The sequence below is a fragment of the Diorhabda sublineata genome, chromosome 8 (genome assembly GCF_026230105.1).
Source record: "Diorhabda sublineata isolate icDioSubl1.1 chromosome 8, icDioSubl1.1, whole genome shotgun sequence".
NCBI classification, from domain to species: Eukaryota; Metazoa; Arthropoda; class Insecta; order Coleoptera; family Chrysomelidae; genus Diorhabda; species Diorhabda sublineata.
The window spans coordinates 4887285-4900047 of NC_079481.1; the positions used below are offsets into that span (position 1 = coordinate 4887285).

At 33.1% G+C, this 12763-nt stretch overlaps 2 protein-coding genes across 2 annotated transcripts in view; both read left to right on the top strand.

The window, feature by feature from the left end:
- The first annotated feature begins 439 nt into the window (after positions 1-439).
- Positions 440-12763, top strand: part of LOC130448378 (pyrimidodiazepine synthase-like) — a 445274-nt gene continuing 432950 nt past the window's right edge. The window contains exon 1 of the mRNA XM_056785738.1: positions 440-673. The gene's annotated coding sequence lies outside the window, so the exon portion shown is untranslated. The remainder of the gene's footprint in view (positions 674-12763) is intronic.
- The window catches only part of LOC130448370 (choline O-acetyltransferase), a 135984-nt gene continuing 131397 nt past the window's right edge, over positions 8177-12763 (top strand). The window contains exon 1 of the mRNA XM_056785730.1: positions 8177-8373. The gene's annotated coding sequence lies outside the window, so the exon portion shown is untranslated. The remainder of the gene's footprint in view (positions 8374-12763) is intronic.

Below are 12763 nucleotides of genomic sequence, written 5' to 3' on the forward strand. Positions count from 1 at the left end.
ATTTCATCCTCACAGTGATTATGACGTGATTTCTGGAAGTTTTCTTGCTTTTAAAAGTGACTGTATCAACAAGAATGATGTTGAGCGTGCAGGAGTTCTATAAAATACAGAACCAGAATAAAAATTTTTTTAAAGCTACGAAGAGTGGTGAGAAATATATTTGAAAGCAATGGAAATATTTTATTTTAGTCATTCTGCTTTTAAACAACAATCTATGTTCTATATGATAATATAAAACATTCTACTTTGAAATTATTTTATTTTATTGTGATGAGATACTACTATAATTGTTTTGAAAATAAAGTGAGGTCAAAAAATCCCCGTTCAAATTGGACTAATAAGAATGATTCAATTTTGAGATTCTCAAATTCTACAGCATCAGAACCGACCGGAATCAATAGACAACCAGAACGTAATGTAATGACCGTCATTTTTTACTGTTCACTTTCCAAAAAAAGTTTTTGTGGTAAAATGTGTTCTTTAAAGTTATTCAAAAGTGTTTAATTAATTTACTGCTTATATTACTTAATTTATTGAAGAAAATAAGAAAAAATCACAAATCACTAAACATATAAACGATCGTCAACGCAGTTAAAGCTTTGTTTGGATATTGATCCCTGACCTGCCCTAATAATGACAGTGTGGGACGTGAACACTCCTGTAGTTTATTCCTGTGTTTATGTTTTATTCAAAGCAGGTAAAAATTCAGCTAAAATATGTTCAATATCTGAATTTATGAATGTTGAATGGTTTTCACCGATGATTTTTTTGGATGTGTGAATAGCAGAAATAAAATAAATCTTATCTAAAATATCTGGGCTATTTTTGCAAACAGCAGCCAAATTACATGGAAAAATTGCAAAACTATTCTTCATAATTTCAAAATCAATGAAAAAACCTTGATTTTACGAAAAAAGTTGGTTGGGTGTCGGATCTTTCTTACATAAATACATTCATATAATCCATTTCTTTTTAATATAATTATGAAATTCTATATTATTAACAGAAAAATATGGATTGTTAAACTTACTTTTAGAAATGAATCTCCAGATAAAAATAGAACAAATCCGCTTACGGGTGGCGAGGAGAAAGTTTAGAGTTGTTTCCAGTTGGCTACACCGATACAGAAGAAATTGAAAAGGTCGAAACAGATGTAGAAGGCCGCAATTTGGGAAGGAACACTATTAACAGCATGCGCCCTATTCCTATTGGTAGATTTAAACCAGTAGATAAATTATATGAAAAAGCCTGTATTCGACATTATCTAGCCAAAATTTATTTGGTGTATGTCCCTCGATGGTCTATGTTTAATCTTAACAAAATATAGTTCCCTTTAGGTATCTCATATCTTTTCTCCATCCTACAATAACATTTCTTTGTATTGAAACTGACTTTCCTGCGACAACCCATTTCTTTTAAAAGTTTCCGTAGTTTGCTTCGACTCAGGGTAATCCTTATCATCTCGAACAATGACAAGAACATCGCCTACTTCTTGGAATTGAAATGGAACAAAATTTCACTCAGAAACAAACAACAAATGCAGAAGAATACAAGATAATAATTATGTTTAGAAGAATAGTAATTGTTTCTCATTGGTGCTTTTATGTTATTTGTGATTCGCAACATTCGAGAAAGAAAAAAGCAATCGCTGGTAATCAAAAATGTCAATTTATCATCCAATGTCACATTCAGGTATGTTGTATGTTTCAAAAAATATGGAAACAAAGTTATAGTCGTCAATCGGGGTTTCTGACACCCTTAGTCATTTTTCCTCGACCCTCATGACATTCGAGAGCAAAGGTCGACGTGTACAGGGAGCAGCACCGTCGAAGGATATCAAATATTCATGGAGGAACGGCGGTAGCTGTATCGACCGCTCTCCCTTCACCTCTTCACCTTATAATTTCAACAAACTTCCACCAGGTGGGAAGTTCAAGTACGTATGAAAGTTTAGTCTCAGGGATGGCTGGGAAAATAACAAAAATTGAACTGATTTTGAGATTCATATTTTCAAATAACAAAAAGCTAGAAGCAAACTTAAAATGAATTCGTCGAATTAAACGAAAAGCTATTTTTTAAAATTACGAGTCAGTTGATTTCCCAATTTTCTGATAATATACAGAGTTTGGAATAAATTTATGTTGTGAGAGAAGAAGTTCTTTGAGGAACAAAAAATTAAAAAATACTTTTCATATATTTGATAAGGGCTGGAGCGGATTGAAATGGTATTTCATCTTAAACCAATGCCTGCAATTGCCGCACTGATGGAGTCAATGAGATTCAAATGGGAAATTATAAATCAGTTCCTACTGGCCCTTGAGGGCCCAAAACATTTCAAAAAGTATGACTAGATATACATGTACAACGGATCACTAACAAAATAAAGCAATGTCTAGAAGATAAAAAGTACTGTTCTGCTGCGTTCTTGGATGTGAGCCAGACTTTTAGCAAAGTCTAGCACACTGGTCTGTTTTATAAGATCGAGAAGCTCTTTCCCCTCGACCTCTTCCTCATCCTTAAGTGTATTCTATTTATTCTCCTCTTAATTGGATACATTTATTACAGCGAACCTGCAACCTCCTCACTGGAAGAAAATTTATGACCTTTTAAACTTTTTTTCAGTTGAGGTAGAGATTATATTCGGATAGAGTCAAATCTGGTGAATAAGGGGGGTGCTCTAGTAATTCAAACCCCAAATTATGATTTTTTTGTATGGCAACATCATATTTGTGTGCAGGGGCGTTGTCCTGCAAAAACAAAACACCTTTGGATAGCTTTCCGCGTCTTTTCTCTTTAATTTTTTCTCGTCAAGTGGCAGTAATGTTGACCAGTAAACTCCTGTTATTGTTTACTCCATGTCAATCCCAAAACACTGAAGCGAGAACTTTTCCAGCAGATTTTTGGACACGAAACTTTTTAGGTCTTGGAGAACCAAAGTGTCGACACTCCATCGATTGTTGCTTTGTTTCTGGATCCAAGTCTCATCCATAGTAATAATTCAGTTTAAGAAGTCTACATCGTCTTCAGATCGAACGTGATGCTTCTACCCTAGCACGCTTTTGGTCAACATTCAAACATTTGGAGATCCATTTTGCAGCAATTTTTCTCATATCCAAATCGGCGTGAACTACGAGTAAAAAGTAACACCGTTTTCCAAAAACAAACAAGTGATTATCTTCCATCTTTATTTATGGCATACAAAATTTACACATAGTTACCCGATAAAACTTGAAGAAAATCTAATACGTGATTTATGGGATGTAACACATCATCAGAAAATGTCCAAAGTACTACATCGAAAGAAAAAACTGTCAAGTATCTAATACATTTGGAGGGCTATTCCAGAAGAATAACTGTCAAAAATGGTCAATGTAATTAATTTAGTGTGGTTATCTGTTTAGTAAATAATAACCTTCAGTTGATGCGACTTGATTTATAAATAAAAAAAATATATGGATTGACTTGACATTTATTTTGTATATTTCGAAATGTCAGTGATTTTTTTACATATTTATCCGAGTCACAAATATCAATAAGTTATTATCCAGTTTTTTATGAAACTTCTCACTGTTCTAGAAACCGTGAATATGATCTAACTGCGGTTTACACTTCTACCAATTTCAAATGCTCCGAAGAGATTGTATCACGGTTCCAATTTTTTTCACTCATTTGAAAAAACAATCCTTCTAATATCTTCCCTGACATCCTCGAAAACTAATTCAATTCACCCATCCCCTGTGATTATATTTTTAAATACTTCTTAATTTTTATAGTTGATAAAATGGATAAGATAAACAGAATTTCTTTAGATTTGTCGATCACCCCTACAAGATTATATCAATGATGTAACATTGTCTGAAATTTATGTTAACCCCATAACAATATATCTTATTTCCATTCTCACGTCATTGTTTCTCATTACACGTATTAGATGGTACCTACTTATTCTAAATTGGTGAAGTACCAACTATTTTACCAGTTATTGCCATGTTAATGCATTGTTCGTATTACGTAAATGTTATTTATGCCGGTAATTTCATATTTTGAAAATATCCTTATTGTTTATTGTCTTTAGTTAGGCATATTATTATTTTTCACAGTACAGATAAAGACATGAAAAATTTGTAAGAATAATTGGTGCAACTAAATTAATTAGGTTGTTGAATCCAACGGAATATATCGTAAAGAACCGCTCATACTTTTGTGTGATAAAAAAATTGGAAAATCATATGTAAAATTAATCAATTGAATTAATCATTTCGAATCCAATACATCCAATATATTTTTGAATAAGTGTATGTTAAATTGTAACAATCAAATTTATGATTTAAATAAATCAATCAGATTGTGTGGCAGGAATGTTTTCATAAGTAAACAGTCCACGTGGACTGACGGTTTGCTAAATGTCTACTGAATACGGGAGTGAATATTATTCTCCATTTCTTAATTTGGTATGAGTGCCGTGCGTATTTATGAAATATTGATTGTTCCTCACATAAATGTCTTCTGCAATTGATATTGGAAGAACTATAACTACTTTTGTTTATAACAATCCATTAAACAATGTAACTGAAAGCAATACAAGTTTTAGTAAATAAGATTGTTAATTGCGATTGCAGAATCGTGCTGACGGAGATGCGAGACTTGGTCTTGATGGAATTATATTGGTCGTTGGTTAGGCTCATTACTTAATAACTTGAGACAAAAGGTCCCTTTAGTATAGACTGACTTCGTATTACATGGATTTCAGAGCTTTTTAAAGTGAAAAACTGAGTTACGAGACTTTTTTCTGTTACAAGTTTTGGTTTTGATTATATCTCATTTCTTTTTGTGGAGTGGGGAGTTTAATATTCTTGAAAATGACCTTCTCTCCGAAATTGCCTGTTTCTTCCTCTATCCTTATTTTTTCTAGTTCTTCTTGTATTTGTTCATTAGCGGTGCCTTTTTCTTCAGAGGTTTTTCTCTCATTTGTTTTTCTTCGGAGTCTCTGTCTTCTAATCTTCGATTTTTATCGCTCTCGTGTCTGTTATCTTTTCTTCTATCTCCTGTGGTGTTAGAGCGAACGTCCTACTCCGCTTTTTTTTGACATATGTATCTCCATAGTATCCATCAGCGACTGTATTCTCTTATTTTTCTTATCGATCTTCTCCTTTTGTTTCATAACTCATTACAGTTATTTGAATTGACACGCCTCTATCCAAGGTTTTTTCCCGTATTTTTAGGGTTTCCAGAACTCTGTTTTGGTTTCCCTATATTCACCCGAAATACCTGTAAGCGCCTACAAATAAAATAATAAGAGGTACTGAGGAGTGTGGCTACGACTACCTGAGTCATCTTTCAATGGACACTAACACATGTGTTCACTCGATGGAATCACTCGATAATTAGATCTTAATTTTATTTCAAATATTTTTTTAAAATAGGGAAAATTATCAAATATATTAGTATGAATAACTTTCGAAAAAAGGTCGTTCAAGCTTCTTGATATTCACATTCAATAAATTTCGAAGTTTCAGCTAAATCTCCAGGTTACAGTATCGGGCTCACATCTTACGCTCATATTACTATTCTGACGAAGCTTCATCTGTTATCCCATTATGGAAAGTTTAAAGCGGATTCAGTTCACGTAAAACAATGTCTCACCATGCTAGAAAATTTAAGAGATCGCTAGATTGTAATAAAGTCGGTTGAGGCAGTTATTAAATGATTTAACCGATATTGTAGGGTATTGATAATCAAAAGGCGGTTTCGTATAATCGAGAAATATGCGCTGTAATTCTATAATAATAGAATAAAATCTCATAAGAAGTGAATGCTTGAACAAAATATAAATGAATAATGTTAGTTTCCAATGGTCTTTTTGTGAATATTCAAACAAAAAAAAAGCCTTGTTATTGGAAATGTATTCTATGGTTTCAAATCTACGTTCAACTTGCTCTTTGAGGAAACTTTGGGAAACAATAACTCTTGGAGCTTAGATGAAAGAATTTTACCATAGAACTCAATAAATAGTAATCTGAAGATGCAATATTCAGACTGAATAATGGATGTGGTATAAAACCGGTCATGAAGAAGCGATAAGATAGATGCTCTCACCATCTCTGACCATTAATAAAATTTGTACAGAGTTTTATTAAATATTACAAGCGAATATAATTTCAGTGAAATAAAATATATAAATGAATTTGTTTCATTCGTAACTTAGAAATTAGAGTAAAAGTTTCATACCACTTTTTGATGAAAGCTAATCATTGGGATGGGAAAAAATTGTTAAGACCATTTTCTGTTTATTGCTTCTGTTACAACAATATAGATACAAAGTAAAATCACACTGGGGAATAAATTTTAAACTTCATACCCATGACAATTTCTGGGATATTCCAAATTTGTGACCAAGTTTTTCCCTTGTGGTTTTTTATTCAAAATGATTAATTATTCAAAATAATCAGCATCATATTTATCTTCCTCAGAATCACCGTTCAAATCAGTTACAAGTTTATATGAAACTGTTGCATATATTGTTTTTGAACTTATTTTATGTAGTTATTGGTATTTCTCCTATTCTCGTTGCTAATGTTTGAACAAAGAGTTTTTGTGTGAAGTCTTATTAGTTCTTGTTTATAGTAGTTAATTTGATTTGGACACAATAGTACGGAGGTACTTTTAAAACAGTGTAACCATTCTTCTTGGAAATTTCGTGTTCATTATATCCTTTGGGAATTTTTTTTGTTTATAAAACTTCTATGATTTGCTTCTTTACATAATGCTCTTCGAAATGTAAATCTTATTCAAGTAGAAGCTCCTTTGGAAGAATAATTTCTTGAGTGAGACGAAGCGCTATCTAATATAACTACACTGTTGGCGTAGAGTGCTGATAACAGTCTTTCTTTGAACCTAGACAAGAGAAGGGTTCCTTCAATATCCTGGTGGTTATCTGAAGAGCTATACTCAACATGCTTCAACTAATAATGCATCATTCATCCAAAACGTCTGTTCGAACCATCTGCGCAAGTCTTTCAGCCATGAATTTTGTCTAAGTCCAACAGACAGTTTTTCTTCGATCTTCCCTTCTATTATCAGGCGAAGAATATCATATCGCTCGCCTCTCATTGAGGTACTGCAACTTTCTCTCCTTGATTGTCGTGAGAAGTTCTTTATGTTTACCCAAATGCTGTAGGGCCTCTATGTTTGTCTTATGTTTCGTCCAAGATATCCGCAGCATTCACCTGTAGGCGTATATTTCGAACGCTTCAATTTTCTCTATGATCGCATTCATGGCCCAGGTTTGGCAACCGTACAGAAGAACAGGAAAGATGAAACATCGAAGCATTCTGGTCCGGAGTTCCAGGCTGAGGCGGCGATTTGCCAGAAGTGTCCTCATGTTGTTCAGAGTTCATTGCTGATTGACAAATGTGCCTAGGTAAGGGTCTTGATAATCTAGCTTGTCGAATCAGAAATGAATTTTACATGAAGTTCAATTGGGTTAACAATAGGAGAGTAAACAAAACCACCTACTGCTTCTCACAAATACACCTCATTGACAATAAAACCTCTGGAGATAGAATTTTGAGTTATATGTTTCTAAGCATAAATATAGCTTAAATTAATTGTTCCAATCGAAAGAAAAACAGAAATTTGATGTTTTGAGACTTAAGAGGACGATATTTATTCTGTTTGTACAGTTATATTGTGTCAGCTATACACCTAATGGTTGTTGTTACCAATTAATGAATGCAACCACGAAAATTCCAACAAACAAACAGAAAAATTGAGATCCAATAGAGAAAACAAGTCAAAACGTGTTTGATTACCTCTTCCATAATCCAGAAACGCTATTTGTATACCTTCGCAAATCTCTATTGAGTGAATTTTTATTATACTAAAGATGTAACCTATTAGGAGTTTCGAAAGCAACCATCCAGTTATTGTAAATTTTACAACAATCGGAATCGACCTTCATTCATTAACGACCCACAACAAAAACACATTGCAAACATATGAAAAAATCATAAATTATACCAACTGAAAAGAAATTGCAATTGGTCCCAAAGGAGGTGACTCGAAATCGACGCGCCAATCGCTACGGATTCTTCGACGCCTGTCTACCGGCGTCGTAGCTAGGTGCCGCCCCTCGCAGTCGACGTCGGAACGGTAGCGTCCTCATCCTCGCGTAGGCTGCCCTTCGTGACGCGTCTGACACCGTTGCTGTCAGTGACCATTTTTGTGTGCACCTGGAGAACGTCACCGTGGAGGCCCGCGGTGGAGGTTTAACGGGCCCGGGAGGCACCTTAGGCCTACTCGGTGAATCGCGAGTCGCCTCTAATATTCGAGGATTTTTTGCTACCCGAATCGGCAGCGCCCTACCAGATACAGGTGAGTCCAAATATATATTCGGTCTACTCGATTTTGCTTTTTATAATCAATGTGAACAAATTTTGTTTATTAGTTAAATGATATCAAAGTAAGAACGACCGGAATCATTCAAATAGGTGAATCAATTAATCAATGACGGATAGTTTTGCGCATGTCTGACCTTAACTAATATATATATGACAAAAATTACCACAGCCTTTCCTGTTTAGATGTATTACCTCTGCAAGGTATTGAATTTTCTCTGAAATTTAAGTGGAAATAGATTTTTTTAGGCTCCGCGCAAACACAAGGTTGAAGTTACCAATATGGTTTTATAAGAGTGTGAAATTGGCTATTTATCATTGAATATTTAATCATGGTTCCATTTTTGTAAGAAAAAATATCACGGTGAATATCTTCATCATAAAATTTTCAAATTTTGTTCTGGAATCAATGGAATCGGATAGAAAAACAGATTTTTTCACAATTTTCCACACCCACTCTATATTTTTTAATCTTCCATGATAATTTGTCTAGATCTCAAGTCTACATAGATTAAAATTGAGTTTGAGAAACAAATCTTTAAGTTTTGATCTACTTTGATCTTTATCAAAATTAAAATCAAGACAAATCGTTACGAAATATATGAAAAAATGTTTAAGGAGTAGAAAGTTGAAGGTAATTATCTATTTCAACCTCCTGATCAATTTAACTGCTTCACTATTTTCTCAATTAGTTTTTCCTCCCTTCATGTTTTGTATTACTTCTCCACTATAGTACTTTCCTCATTCCCTTCCTCCATATCTTATAAATCTGTATTCTCATTCAAAGAACTGGACTAGAATTGACCTACAGAGTAGTCTCTCCATGTATTTAGTATTTGTTCTTTCTCTGTTAGTAATTGATTGTTTTTTTTTTTCTCATCGTAATGTCCTCATTCTCTTCGTCCGTATCTTGTAAATCTGTATTTTCATTCAAAGAACTGGACTGGAATTGACCTATACAGTAATATTTCCATATTTAGTATTTATTCTTCGGATTTTTTGACTGTAAACGGAACTAGTAAGAACAATTTAACACCAAGGGAAATAGTTACACGTATCAAGTTCATCGAAACACAATAGACAAAATATCAAAATGGAAAACGGTCCAAAGAATCACAAAGAGCAATTAAACATATTGAAGAAGATGTGTGAAATTGGAACATTTGATTGTATAGAAAAAAGTTTAAATAATGTAACGACATAATTCATTAATTTTAGCCTAGAAATATTCATACAGCAAAACCATGGACTATACAGGATAAAACTTTTGCTCTTTCTATATACAAAAGAAGTCTCTACAACCTTTTACTTCATCTATGATAATGTGATAATGAAGAAACTTTTAAGTTCTTTGGCTCACTTGTACTCATAACAATATATTTTTTGTTAATTCCCAAAATTATTGTTGTAATGATGTGCAATCTATTCAACTGAATCACTGTTTTATTTCTGGTTAGTACGGAACTGGATGAAAACGTTGTAAATTTAAATGATTCGCGAAAATAGATTAGTTCGGCCTCTTACCATTAAGGGTACTGGCAACTAAGTTTGATTTCTTCTTAGGGTACGTTCTGTGTGCTATATTCTCAATCAATTTACTAAACAATTGTTTGAACAAAATCTCATTTCACAGAAGCTTGACTGGTTGGTTCCATTGAAAATATTTAGCAAAGCCTTTTGAATAATAAGTGGTATCGCTCGATTCGACTGTTATTTTCACTTAATCAATATCAAAAGCTTTTCGAGGAAATAGAAGCATACGTTAAAATACTCGAAGGTCTCTATTGCAACAAAAGCAATTCCTCATTCGAGATGCTTTCTCTAGTTTATGGTATTGGAGAAAGTTCAAACAGCTCTGAAAATGAAGAAATTCAAACAAGACTTAACATCTCCTGTTAGTCCTCAAGTACCGCATTTGGGTACCGTAAGCGTCACAGTTCTTATGTTGATTTGTTTTCTAGCGAGAACGACTTGGTGTACTGTAATGACATAGGGGGCTTTATTTTGAAATTGGGTAATGATTATAGGTCGGAGGAATTGAGACTTTTCATTGATTCCTCGATTCTAAATGCTGTACTGCTCAAAATTTTGTAAAATCCATGGACAAAGATGGAGCTGGTTTAAAATTTCCAAAACAATAATTTCCTCCTTTGTATTTTCGTTGAAAAATCAATTAAGTATCGGACACTCATTACCACCTTAAATGAAAAAAAGAAGAGCTTGGATGGCGTTTATCAGTTACTGAAAACTTTTTGAGTAAACTACAGATCTCCTCAATATTCTGACCTCATTAGAAAAAGCTGACTGAATATTATAAATATGATTTTGAAAATACACTTTCCACCTAAGGTTTTTTCCACAACATTTGATGGTCTTTAATAAGAGGCTCTAGCCTTAAGCTTCATGAACACTTATGATGTTTCAAAATAATTAATTCATTTCTCAAATACATTACGTGACTCAAATTTTTTATCGTTCTCATTTATTTTTTCTACAAGAAATACGAATCACATAATCTTATCCAAGAGGAAAAAATTCATAATTTTTTTGTTACCTACTCCAGTCTATTGTTGTTGTTTATTGTTTTGCTATTATAACAAGCGAAATTCGTCCTGAAATTCGTAAGAAAAAATGATATTAACAAAATTTTTCCATTTCTGAGTTCTAACTTGATTTGAGCTCGATATATAGTATTATCATCATTTAGTAACCTCTTGTTTCGATTCAGGATTATTGTGGTAGAACCAACTTCCATTTATAGTTATAAAACGATGCGCTGGATTCTTTCTACTAATTTTTGTTGAAAAAGTGAACAGTTTTATGTTCACGAAGACTTAGTACCACTTTGCAAAAATATTGTCGCCCCACAGAAGGACTAACTGTATTATACTGATGTATTCTTTTACTACGTGTATTTAAACGACGTAATTTATATGCTAATACATGTTTGGAAGTCTGTACCATTTTTCAGTCTTGATTGGCCATATTTAAATAAGTGTTGAATCTTAAAAATATGGTAACACAATTGAAAAATATATAATTCATTCCTTTAACGCAAATAGTATATCATGCAATTAATATTTCTATGGCATTATATTTTCACTTTGATTTTATAGGTAGACATTTTATGATGCGCTTGAGGCTTTAATTTATCAAGAAAAGTACTGCTAAGCATTTCAGCTTCCTCAAGAACACTCGTACTTATGGTGGTAATTATCAATTTACGCGAAATGATCAAAACTCAAGATATAAATGAACAAAATGCACAAAATAAATGGATTAATGCTCATAGAAAGAAATGCCATCGCTATAGCAGTGTGGCTCTACTTACTGGCTCCAAAATAATGTATTATGATTAAAAAATGATGTGACCTTTAGCAAGAAGATCTGATAATATTATTTCATCCAATTGTCAACATTATTAATAAGGCAATCTAAGAAAATAGATGATTTACTTCAAAATGACGGGCTGTGGTGTAAAAAATCAATGTCTGAAACAATATTAGCTTCTCTTAGTTTTCCCGGTAGTGAGTGTTGTTTTGTAATTTTTTCTCGTATTTTTATTCATTAATTTCCATTATTACGTTCAAGTTTATCGAACGCTAGTGACTACTTTTTAAGATTGCAAGGTGATAACCCAGTGACAAGGAAAGTGGAAGGACAAACCTAAAGGCTTAGGAACCCGGAATCCTGCTTATTTTCCACAAGTTACCAATATATTGCTTTTCAGACTATATTTATCGCTATCCTTCACTGAACACAACACTGAACTAAGTATGTGGAAAAACCCCACGACACTACGTTTACAGAAGGAAATTTCGCACTTCTCTAAGTAGCAGCTCTTTTAGAATCCTTTTTGTAATAAAACTGGAAATCGCAATCAGATCTAAAATTCAACAAATAAGTCCATAAACCACACAAAAACTTTCGGCGGAAGCATTTGTTTACCCCACGGCGGCCATTTTTAGATGGGTATCAGTTGATTTCGACAATTCTTTAAATATCATTTGATGCAATTACTCTAAATGTTAGACAACTAATTTATGATTTGAATGTACTATTCACTAACTATTACTTATCACGATTCGAATTCTCGTTAATCATTAGTTGGATTACTAAACTCAACTCTCCAATCTTTACGTATTTATATAATGACGTTTTCTCGAAAATTCGACGTATCAGCATTCGCCAGTGTTCTAGAAAGCTTAGCTGTAACTGTGTCGACAACTCTAATTATGAAAATTTGTTCATTTACATCACTTTTTAATATATTTTGTCATATATTTTCCAACGAATGAATATGCGGAGCATTTTTTTCGAAATATCATGCTGAATATAACATAAAATGATCAATTTCCAGATTTCCT